Here is a 19,526-nt window from a genome sequence, read left to right on the forward strand (position 1 = left end):
TCAATCCCGATGCAATTTCTATGTTTCATCGACAATGTGAAAGTCCAATGGATACAGTAAACCTGCATTGGTGTAACAGAAACTAATACTGCCCTCCCAGGAAAGGCTAAATCCACAAACTCTTAGAAGTGTCACTCTTCTTGTACTTGAGTCGACATTGTGTCTTTTGTATTCAATCCCGATGCAATTTCTGTGTTTCATCGACAATGTGAAAGTCCAATGGATACAGTAAACCTACAGTGGTGTATCAGAAATTAATACTGTTCTCCCAGGAAAGGCTAAAATCACAAACTCTTAGAAGAGTCACTCACTTGTACATAGGTCGGCAATGTTTCTTTAGTATTCAATCCCAAAGCAATTTCTGTGTTTCATCGACAATGTGAAAGTTCAAGGGATACAGTAAAGATACTGTGGTGCATCGAATACTGTTCTCCCAGAAAAGCCTCAAAGGACAGTCTCTTAGGAGGGTAACTCTTCTTGTACTTAAGTCGGCATTGTGACTTTTGTGTTCAATGCCGATGCAATTTCTGTGTTTCATCGACAATCTGAAAGCCAAATGGATATAGTAAACCTGCAGTGGTGTATCAGAAAATAATACTGTTCTCCCAGGAAAGCCTAAAACCACAAACTCTTAGAAGAGTCACTCACTTGTACATAAGTCGGCAATGTGTCTTTTGTATTCAATCCCGATGCAATTTCTGTGTTTCATCGACAATGTGAAAGTCCAATGGATACAGTAAACCTGAGGTGGTGTATCAGAAATTAATACTGTTCTCCCAGGAATGGCTAAAATCACAAACTCCTAGAAGAGTCACTCACTTGTACATAGGTCGGCAATGTATCTTTTGTATTCAATCCCGATGCAATTTCTGTGTTTCATCGACAATGTGAAAGTCCAATGGATACAGTAAACCTGCAGTGGTGTATCAGATATTAATACCGTTCTCCCACTAAACGCTAAAATCACAAACTCTTAGATGAGTCACTCACTTGTACATAGGTCGGCAATGTGTCTTTCGTATTCAATCCCGTTGCCATTTCTTTGTTTCATCGACAATGTGAAAGTCCAATGGATACAGTAAACCTGCAGTGGTGTATCAGAAACTAATACTGTTCTCCCAGGAAAGGCTAAAACCACAAACTCTTAGAAGAGTCACTCTTCTTGAACATAAGTCGGCAATGTGTATTTTGTATTCAATCCCGATGCAATTTCTGTATTTCATCGACAATGTGAAAGTCCAATGGATACAGTAAACCTGCAGTGGTGTATCAGAAATTAATACTGTTCTCCCATGAAAGGCTAAATTCACAAACTCTTAGAAGAGTCACTCACTTGTACATAGGTCGGCAATGTGTCTTTTGTATTCAATCCCGATGCAATTTCTGTGTTTCATCGACAATGTGAAAGTTCAAGGGATATAGTAAAGATACTGTGGTGCATCGAATACTGTTCTCCCAGAAAAGCCTCAAAGGACAGTCTCTTAGGAGGGTAACTCTTCCTGTACTTAAGTAGGCATTGTGTCTTTTGTATTCAATCCCGATGCAATTTCTGTGTTTCATCGATAATGTGAAACTCCAATGGATTCAGTAAACCTGCAGGGGTGTATCAGAAATTAATACTGTTCTCCCACGAAAGGCTAAAACCACAAACTCTTAGAAGAGTCACTCTTCTTGTACTTAAGTCGGCATTGTGTCTTTTGTATTCAGTCCCGATGCAATTTCTGTGTTTCATCGACTGTGTGAAAGTCCAATGGATACAGTGAACCTGCAGTGGTGTATCGGAAACTAATACTGTTCTCCCAGGAAGGCTAAAACCACAAACTCTTAGAAGAGTCACTCACTTGTACATAAGTCGGCAATGTGTCTTTTGTATTCAATCCCGATGCAATTTCTGTGTTTCATCGACAATGTGAAAGTCCAATGGATACAGTAAACCTGCAGTGGTGTATCAGAAACTAATACCGTTCTCCCAGGAAAGGCTAAAGCCACAATCTCCTAGAAGAGTCACTCTTGTTGTACTTAAGTCGGCATTGTGTCTTTTGTATTCAATCCCGATGCAATTTCTGTGTTTCATCGACTGTGTGAGAGTCCAATGGATACAGTAAACCTGCATTGGTGTATCAGAAACTAATACTGCCCTCCCAGGAAAGGCTAAAATCACAAACTCTTAGATGAGTCACTCTTCTTGTACTTAAGTCAGCATTGCGTCTTTTGTATTAAATCCGGATGCAATTTCTGTGTTTCATCGACAATGTGGAAGTCCAATGGATACAGGAAACCTGCATTGAAATATCAGAAACTGTAACTGTTCTCACAGGAACGGCTAAAACTACAAACTCTTAGAAGTGTCACTCTTCTTGTACTTAAGTCGGCATTGTGTCTTTTGTATTGAATCCCGATGCAATTTCTGTGTTTCATCGACAATGTGGAAGTCCAATTGATACAGTAAACCTGCATTGGAGTATCAGCAACTAATACTGCCCTCCCAGGAAAGGCTAAAACCACAAACTCTTAGAAGAGTCACTCTTCTTGTACTTAAGTCAGCATTGCGTCTTTTGTATTAAATCCCGATGCAATTTCTGTGTTTCATCGACAATGTGAAAGTCCAATGGATCAGTAAACCTGCAGTGGTGTATCAGAAACTCATACTGTTCACCCAGGAAAGGCTAAAACCACACACTCTTAGAAGAGTCACTCTTCTTGTACTTAAGTCGGCATTGTGTTTTTTGTATTCAATCCCGATGCAATTTCCGTGTTTCTTCGACAATGTGAGAGTCCAATGGATACAGTAAACCTGCATTGGTGTAACAGAAACTAATACTGCCCGTCCAGGAAAGGCTAAATCCACAAACTCTTAGAAGTGTCACTCATCTTGTACTTAAGTCGACATTGTGTCTTTTGTATTCAATCCCGATGCAATTTCTGTGTTTCATCGACAATGTGAAAGTCCAATGGATACAGTAAACCTGCAGTGGTGTATCAGAAATTAATACTGTTCTCCCAGGAAAGGCTAAAATCACAAACTCTTAGAAGAGTCACTCACTAGTACATAGGTCGGCAATGTGTCTTTTGTATTCAATCCCGATGCAATTTCTGTGTTTCATCGACAATGTGAAAGTTCAAGGGACACAGTAAAGATACTGTGGTGCATCGAATACTGTTCTCCCAGAAAAGCCTCAGAGGACAGTCTCTTAGGAGGGTAACTCTTCTTGTACTTAAGTCGGCATTGTGACTTTTGTGTTCAATGCCGATGCAATGTCTGTGTTTCATCGACAATGTGAAAGCCAAATGGATATAGTAAACCTGCAGTGGTGTATCAGAAATTAATACTGTTCTCCCAGGAAAGCCTAAAACCACAATCTCTTAGAAGAGTCACTCACTTGTACATAAGTCGGCAATGTGTCTTTTGTATTCAATCCCGATGCCATTTCTGTGATTCATCGACAATGTGAAAGTCCAATGGATACAGTAGACCTGCAGTGGTGTATCAGAAATTAATTCTGTTCTCCCAGGAAAGGCTAAAATCACAAACTCTTAGAAGTGTATCTCACTTGTACATAGGTCGGCAATGTGTTGGTTGGTTGTTGGGATGTTTAAGGGGGACTAAACCGGCAATGTGTCTTTTGTATTCAATCCCGATGCAATTTCTGTGTTTCATCGACAATGTGAATGTCCAATGGATACAGTAAACCTGCAGTGGTGTATCAGAAATTAATACTGTTCTCCCAGGAAAGGCTAAATTCACAAACTCTTAATAGAGTCACTAGTACATAGGTCGGCAATGTGTCTTTTGTATTCAATCCCGATGCAATTTCTGTGTTTCATCGACAATGTGAAAGTTCAAGGGATACAGTAAAGATACTGTGGTGCATCGAATACTGTTCTCCCAGAAAAGCCTCAAAGGACAGTCTCTTAGGAGGGTAACTCTTCCTGTACTTAAGTCGGCATTGTGACTTTTGTATTCAATGCCGATGCAATTTCTGTGTTTCTTCGACAATGTGAAAGTCCAATGGATATTGTAAAACTGCAGTGGTGTATCAGAAATTAATACTGTTCTCCCACGAAAGGCTAAAACCACAAACTCTTAGAAGAGTCACTCTCTTGTACATAAGTCGGCAATGTGTCTTTTGTATTCAATCCCGATGCAATTTCTATGTTTCATCGACAATGTGAAAGTCCAATGGATACAGTAAACCTGCATTGGTGTAACAGAAACTAATACTGCCCTCCCAGGAAAGGCTAAATCCACAAACTCTTAGAAGTGTCACTCTTCTTGTACTTGAGTCGACATTGTGTCTTTTGTATTCAATCCCGATGCAATTTCTGTGTTTCATCGACAATGTGAAAGTCCAATGGATACAGTAAACCTGCAGTTGTGTATCAGAAATTAATACTGTTCTCCCAGGAAAGGCTAAAATCACAAACTCTTAGAAGAGTCACTCACTTGTACATAGGTCGGCAATGTTTCTTTAGTATTCAATCCCAAAGCAATTTCTGTGTTTCATCGACAATGTGAAAGTTCAAGGGATACAGTAAAGATACTGTGGTGCATCGAATACTGTTCTCCCAGAAAAGCCTCAAAGGACAGTCTCTTAGGAGGGTAACTCTTCTTGTACTTAAGTCGGCATTGTGACTTTTGTGTTCAATGCCGATGCAATTTCTGTGTTTCATCGACAATCTGAAAGCCAAATGGGTATAGTAAACCTGCAGTGGTGTATCAGAAAATAATACTGTTCTCCCAGGAAAGCCTAAAACCACAAACTCTTAGAAGAGTCACTCACTTGTACATAAGTCGGCAATGTGTCTTTTGTATTCAATCCCGATGCAATTTCTGTGTTTCATCGACAATGTGAAAGTCCAATGGATACAGTAAACCTGAGGTGGTGTATCAGAAATTAATACTGTTCTCCCAGGAATGGCTAAAATCACAAACTCCTAGAAGAGTCACTCACTTGTACATAGGTCGGCAATGTATCTTTTGTATTCAATCCCGATGCAATTTCTGTGTTTCATCGACAATGTGAAAGTCCAATGGATACAGTAAACCTGCAGTGGTGTATCAGATATTAATACCGTTCTCCCACTAAACGCTAAAATCACAAACTCTTAGATGAGTCACTCACTTGTACATAGGTCGGCAATGTGTCTTTCGTATTCAATCCCGTTGCCATTTCTTTGTTTCATCGACAATGTGAAAGTCCAATGGATACAGTAAACCTGCAGTGGTGTATCAGAAACTAATACTGTTCTCCCAGGAAAGGCTAAAACCACAAACTCTTAGAAGAGTCACTCTTCTTGAACATAAGTCGGCAATGTGTATTTTGTATTCAATCCCGATGCAATTTCTGTATTTCATCGACAATGTGAAAGTCCAATGGATACAGTAAACCTGCAGTGGTGTATCAGAAATTAATACTGTTCTCCCATGAAAGGCTAAATTCACAAACTCTTAGAAGAGTCACTCACTTGTACATAGGTCGGCAATGTGCCTTTTGTATTCAATCCCGATGCAATTTCTGTGTTTCATCGACAATGTGAAAGTTCAAGGGATATAGTAAAGATACTGTGGTGCATCGAATACTGTTCTCCCAGAAAAGCCTCAAAGGACAGTCTCTTAGGAGGGTAACTCTTCCTGTACTTAAGTAGGCATTGTGTCTTTTGTATTCAATCCCGATGCAATTTCTGTGTTTCATCGATAATGTGAAACTCCAATGGATTCAGTAAACCTGCAGGGGTGTATCAGAAATTAATACTGTTCTCCCACGAAAGGCTAAAACCACAAACTCTTAGAAGAGTCACTCTTCTTGTACTTAAGTCGGCATTGTGTCTTTTGTATTCAGTCCCGATGCAATTTCTGTGTTTCATCGACTGTGTGAAAGTCCAATGGATACAGTGAACCTGCAGTGGTGTATCGGAAACTAATACTGTTCTCCCAGGAAGGCTAAAACCACAAACTCTTAGAAGAGTCACTCACTTGTACATAAGTCGGCAATGTGTCTTTTGTATTCAATCCCGATGCAATTTCTGTGTTTCATCGACAATGTGAAAGTCCAATGGATACAGTAAACCTGCAGTGGTGTATCAGAAACTAATACCGTTCTCCCAGGAAAGGCTAAAGCCACAATCTCCTAGAAGAGTCACTCTTGTTGTACTTAAGTCGGCATTGTGTCTTTTGTATTCAATCCCGATGCAATTTCTGTGTTTCATCGACAATGTGAAAGTCCAATGGATATAGTAAACCTGCAGTGGTGTATCAGAAACTAATACTGTTCTCCCAGGAAAGGCTAAAACTACAAACTCTTAGAAGAGTCACTCTTCTTGTACTTAAGTCGGCATAGTGTTTTTTGTATTCAATCCCGATGCAATTTCTGTGTTTCATCGACTGTGTGAGAGTCCAATGGATACAGTAAACCTGCATTGGTGTATCAGAAACTAATACTGCCCTCCCAGGAAAGGCTAAAATCACAAACTCTTAGATGAGTCACTCTTCTTGTACTTAAGTCAGCATTGCGTCTTTTGTATTAAATCCGGATGCAATTTCTGTGTTTCATCGACAATGTGGAAGTCCAATGGATACAGGAAACCTGCATTGAAATATCAGAAACTGTAACTGTTCTCACAGGAACGGCTAAAACTACAAACTCTTAGAAGTGTCACTCTTCTTGTACTTAAGTCGGCATTGTGTCTTTTGTATTGAATCCCGATGCAATTTCTGTGTTTCATCGACAATGTGGAAGTCCAATTGATACAGTAAACCTGCATTGGTGTATCAGCAACTAATACTGCCCTCCCAGGAAAGGCTAAAACCACAAACTCTTAGAAGAGTCCCTCTTCTTGTACTTAAGTCAGCATTGCGTCTTTTGTATTAAATCCCGATGCAATTTCTGTGTTTCATCGACAATGTGAAAGTCCAATGGATCAGTAAACCTGCAGTGGTGTATCAGAAACTCATACTGTTCTCCCAGGAAAGGCTAAAACCACACACTCTTAGAAGAGTCACTCTTCTTGTACTTAAGTCGGCATTGTGTTTTTTGTATTCAATCCCGATGCAATTTCCGTGTTTCTTCGACAATGTGAGAGTCCAATGGATACAGTAAACCTGCATTGGTGTAACAGAAACTAATACTGCCCGTCCAGGAAAGGCTAAATCCACAAACTCTTAGAAGTGTCACTCATCTTGTACTTAAGTCGACATTGTGTCTTTTGTATTCAATCCCGATGCAATTTCTGTGTTTCATCGACAATGTGAAAGTCCAATGGATACAGTAAACCTGCAGTGGTGTATCAGAAATTAATACTGTTCTCCCAGGAAAGGCTAAAATCACAAACTCTTAGAAGAGTCACTCACTTGTACATAGGTCGGCAATGTGTCTTTTGTATTCAATCCCGATGCAATTTCTGTGTTTCATCGACAATGTGAAAGTTCAAGGGATACAGTAAAGATACTGTGGTGCATCGAATACTGTTCTCCCAGAAAAGCCTCAGAGGACAGTCTCTTAGGAGGGTAACTCTTCTTGTACTTAAGTCGGCATTGTGACTTTTGTGTTCAATGCCGATGCATTTTCTGTGTTTCATCGACAATGTGAAAGCCAAATGGATATAGTAAACCTGCAGTGGTGTATCAGAAATTAATACTGTTCTCCCAGGAAAGCCTAAAACCACAAACTCTTAGAAGAGTCACTCACTTGTACATAAGTCGGCAATGTGTCTTTTGTATTCAATCCCGATGCAATTTCTGTGTTTCATCGACAATGTGAAAGTCCAATGGATACAGTAAACCTGCAGTGGTGTATCAGAAATTGATACTGTTCTCCCAGGAAAGGCTAAAATCTCATACTCATAGAAGAGTCACTCACTTGTACATAGGTCTTCAATGTGTCTTTTGTATTCAATTCCGATGCAATTTCTGTGTTTCATCGACAATGTAAAAGTCCAATGGATACAGTAAACCTGCAGTGGTGTATCAGAAATTAATACTGTTCTCCCAGGAAAGGCTAAAATCACAAACTCCTAGAAGAGTCACTCACTTGTACATAGGTCGGCAATGTATCTTTTGTATTCAATCCCGATGCAATTTCTGTGTTTCATCGACAATGTGAAAGTGCAATGGATACAGTAAACCTGCAGTGGTGTATCAGATATTAATACTGTTCTCCCACTAAAGGCTAAAATCACAAACTCTTAGATGAGTCACTCACTTGTACATAGGTCGGCAATGTGTCTTTTGTATTCAATCCCGATGCCATTTCTGTGTTTCATCGACAATGTGAAAGTCCAATGGATACAGTAAACCTGCAGTGGTGTATCAGAAACTAATACTGTTCTCCCAGGAAAGGCTAAAACCACAAACTCTTAGAAAAGTCACTCTTCTTGTACATAAGTCGGCAATGTGTATTTTGTATTCAATCGCGATGCAATTTCTGTATTTCATCGACAATGTGAAAGTCCAATGGATACAGTAAACGTGCAGTGGTGTATCAGAAATTAATACTGTTCTCCCATGAATGGCTAAATTCACAAACTCTTAGAAGAGTCACTCACTTGTACATAGGTCGGCAATGTGTCTTTTGTATTCAATCCCGATGCAATTTCTGTGTTTCATCGACAATGTGAAAGTTCAAGGGATACAGTAAAGATACTGTGGTGCATCGAATACTGTTCTCCCAGAAAAGCCTCAAAGGACAGTCTCTTAGGAGGGTAACTCTTCCTGTACTTAAGTAGGCATTGTGTCTTTTGTATTCAATCCCGATGCAATTTCTGTGTTTCATCGATATTGTGAAACTCCAATGGATTCAGTAAACCTGCAGTGGTGTATCAGAAATTAATACTGTTCTCCCACGAAAGGCTAAAACCACAAACTCTTAGAAGAGTCACTCTTCTTGTACTTAAGTCGGCATTGTGTCTTTTGTATTCAGTCCCGATGCAATTTCTGTGTTTCAACGACTGTGTGAAAGTCCAATGGATACAGTGAACCTGCAGTGGTGTATCGGAAACTAATACTGTTCTCCCAGGAAGGCTAAAACCACAAACTCTTAGAAGAGTCACTCACTTGTACATAAGTCGGCAATGTGTCTTTTGTATTCAATCCCGATGCAATTTCTGTGTTTCATCGACAATGTGAAAGTCCAATGGATACAGTAAACCTGCAGTGGTGTATCAGAAACTAATACCGTTCTCCCAGGAAAGGCTAAAGCCACAATCTCCTAGAAGAGTCACTCTTGTTGTACTTAAGTCGGCATTGTGTCTTTTGTATTCAATCCCGATGCAATTTCTGTGTTTCATCGACAATGTGAAAGTCCAATGGATATAGTAAACCTGCAGTGGTGTATCAGAAACTAATACTGTTCTCCCAGGAAAGGCTAAAACTACAAACTCTTAGAAGAGTCACTCTTCTTGTACTTAAGTCGGCATAGTGTTTTTTGTATTCAATCCCGATGCAATTTCTGTGTTTCATCGACTGTGTGAGAGTCCAATGGATACAGTAAACCTGCATTGGTGTATCAGAAACTAATACTGCCCTCCCAGGAAAGGCTAAAACCACAAACTCTTAGATGAGTCACTCTTCTTGTACTTAAGTCAGCATTGCGTCTTTTGTATTAAATCACGATGCAATTTCTGTGTTTCATCGACAATGTGGAAGTCCAATGGATACAGGAAACCTGCATTGAAATATCAGAAACTGTAACTGTTCTCACAGGAACGGCTAAAACTACAAACTCTTAGAAGTGTCACTCTTCTTGTACTTAAGTCGGCATTGTGTCTTTTGTATTGAATCCCGATGCAATTTCTGTGTTTCATCGACAATGTGGAAGTCCAATTGATACAGTAAACCTGCATTGGTGTATCAGAAACTAATACTGCCCTCCCAGGAAAGGCTAAAACCACAAACTCTTAGAAGAGTCACTCTTCTTGTACTTAAGTCAGCATTGCGTCTTTTGTATTAAATCCCGATGCAATTTCTGTGTTTCATCGACAATGTGAAAGTCCAATGGATCAGTAAACCTGCAGTGGTGTATCAGAAACTCATACTGTTCTCCCAGGAAAGGCTAAAACCACACACTCTTAGAAGAGTCACTCTTCTTGTACTTAAGTCGGCATTGTGTTTTTTGTATTCAATCCCGATGCAATTTCCGTGTTTCTTCGACAATGTGAGAGTCCAATGGATACAGTAAACCTGCATTGGTGTAACAGAAACTAATACTGCCCTTCCAGGAAAGGCTAAATCCACAAACTCTTAGAAGTGTCACTCATCTTGTACTTAAGTCGACATTGTGTCTTTTGTATTCAATCCCGATGCAATTTCTGTGTTTCATCGACAATGTGAAAGTCCAATGGATACAGTAAACCTGCAGTGGTGTATCAGAAATTAATACTGTTCTCCCAGGAAAGGCTAAAATCACAAACTCTTAGAAGAGTCACTCACTTGTACATAGGTCGGCAATGTTTCTTTAGTATTCAATCCCAATGCAATTTCCGTGTTTCATCGACAATGTGAAAGTTCAAGGGATACAGTAAAGATACTGTGGTGCATCGAATACTGTTCTCCCAGAAAAGCCTCAAAGGACAGTCTCTTAGGAGGGTAACTCTTCTTGTACTTAAGTCGGCATTGTGACTTTTGTGTTCAATGCCGATGCAATTTCTGTGTTTCATCGACAATGTGAAAGCCAAATGGATATAGTAAACCTGCAGTGGTGTATCAGAAATTAATACTGTTCTCCCAGGAAAGCCTAAAACCACAAACTCTTAGAAGAGTCACTCACTTGTACATAAGTCGGCAATGTGTCTTTTGTATTCAATCCCGATGCAATTTCTGTGTTTCATCGACAATGTGAAAGTCCAATGGATACAGTAAACCTGCAGTGGTGTATCAGAAATTGATACTGTTCTCCCAGGAAAGGCTAAAATCACATACTCATAGAAGAGTCACTCACTTGTACATAGGTCTTCAATGTGTCTTTTGTATTCAATTCCGATGCAATTTCTGTGTTTCATCGACAATGTAAAAGTCCAATGGATACAGTAAACCTGCAGTGGTGTATCAGAAATTAATACTGTTCTCCCAGGAAAGGCTAAAATCACAAACTCCTAGAAGAGTCACTCACTTGTACATAGGTCGGCAATGTATCTTTTGTATTCAATCCCGATGCAATTTCTGTGTTTCATCGACAATGTGAAAGTCCAATGGATACAGTAAACCTGCAGTGGTGTATCAGATATTAATACTGTTCTCCCACTAAAGGCTAAAATCACAAACTCTTAGATGAGTCACACACTTGTACATAGGTCGGCTATGTGTCTTTTGTATTCAATCCCGATGCCATTTCTGTGTTTCATCAACAATGTGAAAGTCCAATGGATACAGTAAACCTGCAGTGGTGTATCAGAAACTAATACTGTTCTCCCAGGAAAGGCTAAAACCACAAACTCTTAGAAGAGTCACTCTTCTTGTACATAAGTCGGCAATGTGTATTTTGTATTCAATCCCGATGCAATTTCTGTATTTCATCGACAATGTGATAGTCCAATGGATACAGTAAACCTGCAGTGGTGTATCAGAAATTAATACTGTTCTCCCATGAAAGGCTAAATTCACAAACTCTTAGAAGAGTCACTCACTTGTACATAGGTCGGCAATGTGTCTTTTGTATTCAATCCCGATGCAATTTCTGTGTTTCATCGACAATGTGAAAGTTCAAGGGATACAGTAAAGATACTGTGGTGCATCGAATACTGTTCTCCCAGAAAAGCCTCAAAGGACAGTCTCTTAGGAGGGTAACTCTTCCTGTACTTAAGTAGGCATTGTGTCTTTTGTATTCAATCCCGATGCAATTTCTGTGTTTCATCGATATTGTGAAACTCCAATGGATTCAGTAAACCTGCAGTGGTGTATCAGAAATTAATACTGTTCTCCCACGAAAGGCTAAAACCACAAACTCTTAGAAGAGTCAGTCTTCTTGTACTTAAGTCGGCATTGTGTCTTTTGTATTGAGTCCCGATGCAATTTCTGTGTTTCATCGACTGTGTGAAAGTCCAATGGATACAGTGAACCTGCAGTGGTGTATCGGAAACTAATACTGTTCTCCCAGGAAGGCTAAAACCACAAACTCTTAGAAGAGTCACTCACTTGTACATAAGTCGGCAATGTGTCTTTTGTATTCAATCCCGATGCAATTTCTGTGTTTCATCGACAATGTGAAAGTCCAATGGATACAGTAAACCTGCAGTGGTGTATCAGAAACTAATACCGTTCTCCCAGGAAAGGCTAAAGCCACAATCTCCTAGAAGAGTCACTCTTGTTGTACTTAAGTCGGCATTGTGTCTTTTGTATTCAATCCCGATGCAATTTCTGTGTTTCATCGACAATGTGAAAGTCCAATGGATATAGTAAACCTGCAGTGGTGTATCAGAAACTCATACTGTTCTCCCAGGAAAGGCTAAAACCACACACTCTTAGAAGAGTCACTCTTCTTGTACTTAAGTCGGCATTGTGTTTTTTGTATTCAATCCCGATGCAATTTCCGTGTTTCTTCGACAATGTGAGAGTCCAATGGATACAGTAAACCTGCATTGGTGTATCAGAAACTAATACTGCCCTCCCAGGAAAGGCTAAAACCACAAACTCTTAGAAGAGTCGCTCTTCTTGTACTTAAGTCGGCATTACGTCTTTTGTATTAAATCCCGATGCAATTTCTGTGTTTCATCGACAATGTGGAAGTCCAATGGAAACAGGAAACCTGCATTGAAATATCAGAAACTGTAACTGTTCTCACAGGAACGGCTAAAACTACAAACTCTTAGAAGTGTCACTCTTCTTGTACTTATGTCGGCATTGTGTCTTTTGTATTGAATCCCGATGCAATTTCTGTGTTTCATCGACAATGTGGAAGTCCAATTGATACAGTAAACCTGCATTGAAGTATCAGAAACTGTAACTGTTCTCAAAGGAACGGCTAAAACCACAAAGTCTTAGAAGAGTCACTCTTCTTGTACTTAAGTCGGCATTGTGTCTTTTCTATTCAATCCCGATGCAATTTCTGTGTTTCATCGACAATGTGAAAGTCCAATGGATACAGTAAACCTGCAGTGGTGTATCAGAAACTCATACTGTTCTCCCAGGAAAGGCTAAAACCACACACTCTTAGAAGAGTCACTCTTCTTGTACTTAAGTCGGCATTGTGTTTTTTGTATTCAATCCCGATGCAATTTCCGTGTTTCTTCGACAATGTGAGAGTCCAATGGATACAGTAAACCTGCATTGGTGTAACAGAAACTAATACTGCCCTTCCAGGAAAGGCTAAATTTACAAACTCTTAGAAGAGTCACACTTCTTGTACTTAAGTCGACATTGTGTATTTTGTATTCAATCCCGATGCAATTTCTGTGTTTCATCGACAATGTGAAAGTCCAATGGATACAGTAAACCTGCAGTGGTGTATCAGAAACTAATACTGTTCTCCCAGGAAAGGCTAAAACCACAAACTCTTAGAAGAGTCACTCTTCTTGTACATAAGTCGGCAACGTGTATTTTGTATTCAATCCCGATGCAATTTCTGTATTTCATCGACAATGTGAAAGTCCAATGGATACTGTAAACCTGCAGTGGTGTATCAGAAATTAATACTGTTCTCCCAGGAAAGGCTAAAACCACAAACTCTTAGAAGAGTCACTCACTTGTTCATAAGTCGGCAATGTGTCTTTTGTATTCAATCCCGATGCAATTTCTATGTTTCATCGACAATGTGAAACTCCAATGGATACAGTAAACCTGCATTGGTGTAACAGAAACTAATACTGCCCTCCCAGGAAAGGCTAAATCCACAATCTCTTAGAAGAGTCAGTCACTTGTACATAGGTCGGCAATGTGTCTTTTGTATTCAATTCCGATGCAATTTCTGTGTTTCATCGACAATGTGAAAGTCCAATGGATACAGTAAACCTGCAGTGGTGTATCAGAAATTAATACTGTTCTCCCAGGAAAGGCTAAAATCACAAACTCCTAGAAGAGTCACCCACTTGTACATAGGCAATGTATCTTTTGTATTCAATCCCGATGCAATTTCTGTGTTTCATCGACAATGTGAAAGTCCAATGGAAACAGTAAACCTGCAGTGGTGTATCAGAAACTAATGCTGTTCTCCCAGGAAAGGCTAAACCCATAATCTCCTAGGATAGTCCCCCTTGTTGTACTTAAGTCGGCATTGTGTCTTTTGTATTCAATCCCGATGCAATTTCTGTGTTTCATCGACAATGTGAAAGTCCAATGGATACAGTAAACCTGCAGTGGTGTATCAGAAAATAATACTGTTCTCCCAGGAAAGGCTAAAACCACAAACTCTTAGAAGAGTCACTCTTCTTGTACATAAGTCGGCAATGTGTCTTTTGTATTCAATCCCGACGCAATATCTGTGTTTCATCGACAATGTGAAAGTCCAATGGATACAGTAAACCTGCAGTGGTGTATCAGAAATTAATACTGTACTCCCAGGAAAGGCTAAATTCACAAACGCTTAGAAGAGTCACTCACTTGTACATAGGTCGGCAATATGTCTTTTGTATTCAATCCCGATGCAATTTCTGTGTTTCATCGACAATGTGAAAGTTCAAGGGATACAGTAAAGATACTGTGGTGCATCGAATACTGTTCTCCCAGAAAAGCCTCAAAGGACAGTCTCTTAGGAGGGTAACTCTTCTTGTACTTAAGTCGGCATTGTGACTTTTGTATTCTATCCCGATGCAATTTCTGTGTTTCATCGACAATGTGAAAGTCCAATGGATACAGTAAACCAGCAGTGGTGTATCAGAAACTAATACTGTTCTCCCAGGAAAGGCGAAAGCCACAATCTCCTAAAAGAGTCACTCTTCTTGTACTTAAGTCGGCATTGTGACTTTTGTATTCTATCCCGATGCAATTTCTGTGTTTCATCGACTGTGTGAAAGTCCAATAGATACAGTGAACCTGCAGTGGTGTATCAGATACTAATTCTGTTCTCCCAGGAAAGGCTAAAACCACAAACTCTTAAAAGAGTCACTCTTCTTGTACTTAAGTCGGCACTGTGTCTTTTGTATTCAATCCCGATGCAATTTCTATGTTTCATCGACAATGTGAAAGTTCAAGGGATACAGTAAAGATACTGTGGTGCATCGAATACTGTTCTCCCAGAAAAGCCTCAAAGGACAGTCTCTTAGAAGAGTCACTCTTCTTGTACTTAAGTCGACATTGTGTCTTTTCTATTCAATCCCGATGCAATTTCTGTGTTTCTTCGACAATGTGAAAGTCCAATGGATACAGTAAACCTGCAGTGGTGTATCAGAAACTCATACTGTTCTCCCAGGAAAGGCTAAAGCCATAATCTCCTAGGAGAGTCACTCTTGTTGTACCTCAAGTCGGCATTGTGTCTTTTGTATTCAATCCCGATGCAATTTCTGTGTTTCATCGACAATGTGAAAGTCCAATGGATACAGTAAACCTGCAGTGGTGTATCAGAAATTAATACTGTTCTCCCAGGAAAGGCTAAAATCACAAACTCTTAGAAGAGTCACTCACTTGTACATAGGTCGGCAATGTGTCTTTTGTATTCAATCCCGATGCAATTTCTCTGTTTCATCGACAATGTGGAAGTCCAATGGATACAGTAAACCTGCATTGAAGTATCAGAAACTTTAACGGTTCTCACAGGAACGGCTAAAACCACAAATTCTTAGAAGAGTAACTCTTCTTGTACTTAAGCCGGCATTGTGTCTTTTGTATTGAATCCCGATGCAATTTCTGTGTTTCATCGACAATGTGAAAGTCCAATGGATACAGTAAGCCTGCAGTGGTGTATCAGATATTAATACTGTTCTCCCACTAAAGGCTAAAATCACAAACTCTTAGATGAGTCACTCACTTGTACATAGGTCGGCTATGTGTCTTTTGTATTCAATCCCGATGCCATTTCTGTGTTTCATCAACAATGTGAAAGTCCAATGGATACAGTAAACCTGCAGTGGTGTATCAGAAACTAATACTGTTCTCCCAGGAAAGGCTAAAACCACAAACTCTTAGAAGAGTCACTCTTCTTGTACTTAAGTCGGCATTGTGCCTTATGTATTCAATCCCAATGCAATTTCTTAGTTTCATCGACAATTTGAATGTCCAGTGGATAAAGTAAACCTGCAGTGGTGTATCAGAAATTAATACTGTTCTCCCAGGAAAGGCTAAAACCACAAACTCTTAGAAGAGTCACTCACTTGTACATAAGTCGGCAATGTGTCTTTTGTATTCAATCCCGATGCAATTTCTATGTTTCATCGACAATGTAAAAGTCCAATTGATACAGTAAACCCGCAGTGGTGTATCAGAAATTAATACTGTTCTCCCAGGAAAGGCTAAAACCACAAACTCTTAGAAGAGTCACTCACTTGTACATAAGTCGGCAATGTGTCTTTTGTATTCAATCCCGATGCAATTTCTGTGTTTCATCGACAATGTGAAAGTCCAATGGATACAGTAAACCTGCAGTGGTGTATCAGATATTAATACTGTTCTCCCACTAAAGGCTAAAATCACAAACTCTTAGATGAGTCACTCACTTGTACATAGGTCGGCAATGTGTCTTTTGTATTCAATCCCGATGCCATTTCTGTGTTTCATCGACAATGTGAAAGTCCAATGGATACAGTAAACCTGCAGTGGTGTATCAGAAACTAATACTGTTCTCCCAGGAAAGGCTAAAACCACAAACTCTTAGAAAAGTCACTCTTCTTGTACATAAGTCGGCAATGTGTATTTTGTATTCAATCGCGATGCAATTTCTGTATTTCATCGACAATGTGAAAGTCCAATGGATACAGTAAACGTGCAGTGGTGTATCAGAAATTAATACTGTTCTCCCATGAAAGGCTAAATTCACAAACTCTTAGAAGAGTCACTCACTTGTACATAGGTCGGCAATGTATCTTTTGTATTCAATCCCGATGCAATTTCTGTGTTTCATCGACAATGTGAAAGTTCAAGGGATACAGTAAAGATACTGTGGTGCATCGAATACTGTTCTCCCAGAAAAGCCTCAAAGGACAGTCTCTTAGGAGGGTAACTCTTCCTGTACTTAAGTAGGCATTGTGTCTTTTGTATTCAATCCCGATGCAATTTCTGTGTTTCATCGATATTGTGAAACTCCAATGGATTCAGTAAACCTGCAGTGGTGTATCAGAAATTAATACTGTTCTCCCACGAAAGGCTAAAACCACAAACTCTTAGAAGAGTCACTCTTCTTGTACTTAAGTCGGCATTGTGTCTTTTGTATTCAGTCCCGATGCAATTTCTGTGTTTCAACGACTGTGTGAAAGTCCAATGGATACAGTGAACCTGCAGTCGTCTATCGGAAACTAATACTGTTCTCCCAGGAAGGCTAAAACCACAAACTCTTAGAAGAGTCACTCACTTGTACATAAGTCGGCAATGTGTCTTTTGTATTCAATCCCGATGCAATTTCTGTGTTTCATCGACAATGTGAAAGTCCAATGGATACAGTAAACCTGCAGTGGTGTATCAGAAACTAATACCGTTCTCCCAGGAAAGGCTAAAGCCACAATCTCCTAGAAGAGTCACTCTTGTTGTACTTAAGTCGGCATTGTGTCTTTTGTATTCAATCCCGATGCAATTTCTGTGTTTCATCGACAATGTGAAAGTCCAATGGATATAGTAAACCTGCAGTGGTGTATCAGAAACTAATACTGTTCTCCCAGGAAAGGCTAAAACTACAAACTCTTAGAAGAGTCACTCTTCTTGTACTTAAGTCGGCATAGTGTTTTTTGTATTCAATCCCGATGCAATTTCTGTGTTTCATCGACTGTGTGAGAGTCCAATGGATACAGTAAACCTGCATTGGTGTATCAGAAACTAATACTGCCCTCCCAGGAAAGGCTAAAACCACAAACTCTTAGATGAGTCACTCTTCTTGTACTTAAGTCAGCATTGCGTCTTTTGTATTAAATCACGATGCAATTTCTGTGTTTCATCGACAATGTGGAAGTCCAATGGATACAGGAAACCTGCATTGAAATATCAGAAACTGTAACTGTTCTCACAGGAACGGCTAAAACTACAAACTCTTAGAAGTGTCACTCTTCTTGTACTTAAGTCGGCATTGTGTCTTTTGTATTGAATCCCGATGCAATTTCTGTGTTTCATCGACAATGTGGAAGTCCAATTGATACAGTAAACCTGCATTGGTGTATCAGAAACTAATACTGCCCTCCCAGGAAAGGCTAAAACCACAAACTCTTAGAAGAGTCACTCTTCTTGTACTTAAGTCAGCATTGCGTCTTTTGTATTAAATCCCGATGCAATTTCTGTGTTTCATCGACAATGTGAAAGTCCAATGGATCAGTAAACCTGCAGTGGTGTATCAGAAACTCATACTGGTCTCCCAGGAAAGGCTAAAACCACACACTCTTAGAAGAGTCACTCTTCTTGTACTTAAGTCGGCATTGTGTTTTTTGTATTCAATCCCGATGCAATTTCCGTGTTTCTTCGACAATGTGAGAGTCCAATGGATACAGTAAACCTGCATTGGTGTAACAGAAACTAATACTGCCCTTCCAGGAAAGGCTAAATCCACAAACTCTTAGAAGTGTCACTCATCTTGTACTTAAGTCGACATTGTGTCTTTTGTATTCAATCCCGATGCAATTTCTGTGTTTCATCGACAATGTGAAAGTCCAATGGATACAGTAAACCTGCAGTGGTGTATCAGAAATTAATACTGTTCTCCCAGGAAAGGCTAAAATCACAAACTCTTAGAAGAGTCACTCACTTGTACATAGGTCGGCAATGTTTCTTTAGTATTCAATCCCAATGCAATTTCCGTGTTTCATCGACAATGTGAAAGTTCAAGGGATACAGTAAAGATACTGTGGTGCATCGAATACTGTTCTCCCAGAAAAGCCTCAAAGGACAGTCTCTTAGGAGGGTAACTCTTCTTGTACTTAAGTCGGCATTGTGACTTTTGTGTTCAATGCCGATGCAATTTCTGTGTTTCATCGACAATGTGAAAGCCAAATGGATATAGTAAACCTGCAGTGGTGTATCAGAAATTAATACTGTTCTCCCAGGAAAGCCTAAAACCACAAACTCTTAGAAGAGTCACTCACTTGTACATAAGTCGGCAATGTGTCTTTTGTATTCAATCCCGATGCAATTTCTGTGTTTCATCGACAATGTGAAAGTCCAATGGATACAGTAAACCTGCAGTGGTGTATCAGAAATTGATACTGTTCTCCCAGGAAAGGCTAAAATCACATACTCATAGAAGAGTCACTCACTTGTACATAGGTCTTCAATGTGTCTTTTGTATTCAATTCCGATGCAATTTCTGTGTTTCATCGACAATGTAAAAGTCCAATGGATACAGTAAACCTGCAGTGGTGTATCAGAAATTAATACTGTTCTCCCAGGAAAGGCTAAAATCACAAACTCCTAGAAGAGTCACTCACTTGTACATAGGTCGGCAATGTATCTTTTGTATTCAATCCCGATGCAATTT

The sequence above is a fragment of the Schistocerca nitens genome, chromosome 3 (assembly GCF_023898315.1).
Source record: "Schistocerca nitens isolate TAMUIC-IGC-003100 chromosome 3, iqSchNite1.1, whole genome shotgun sequence".
NCBI classification, from domain to species: domain Eukaryota; kingdom Metazoa; phylum Arthropoda; class Insecta; order Orthoptera; family Acrididae; genus Schistocerca; species Schistocerca nitens.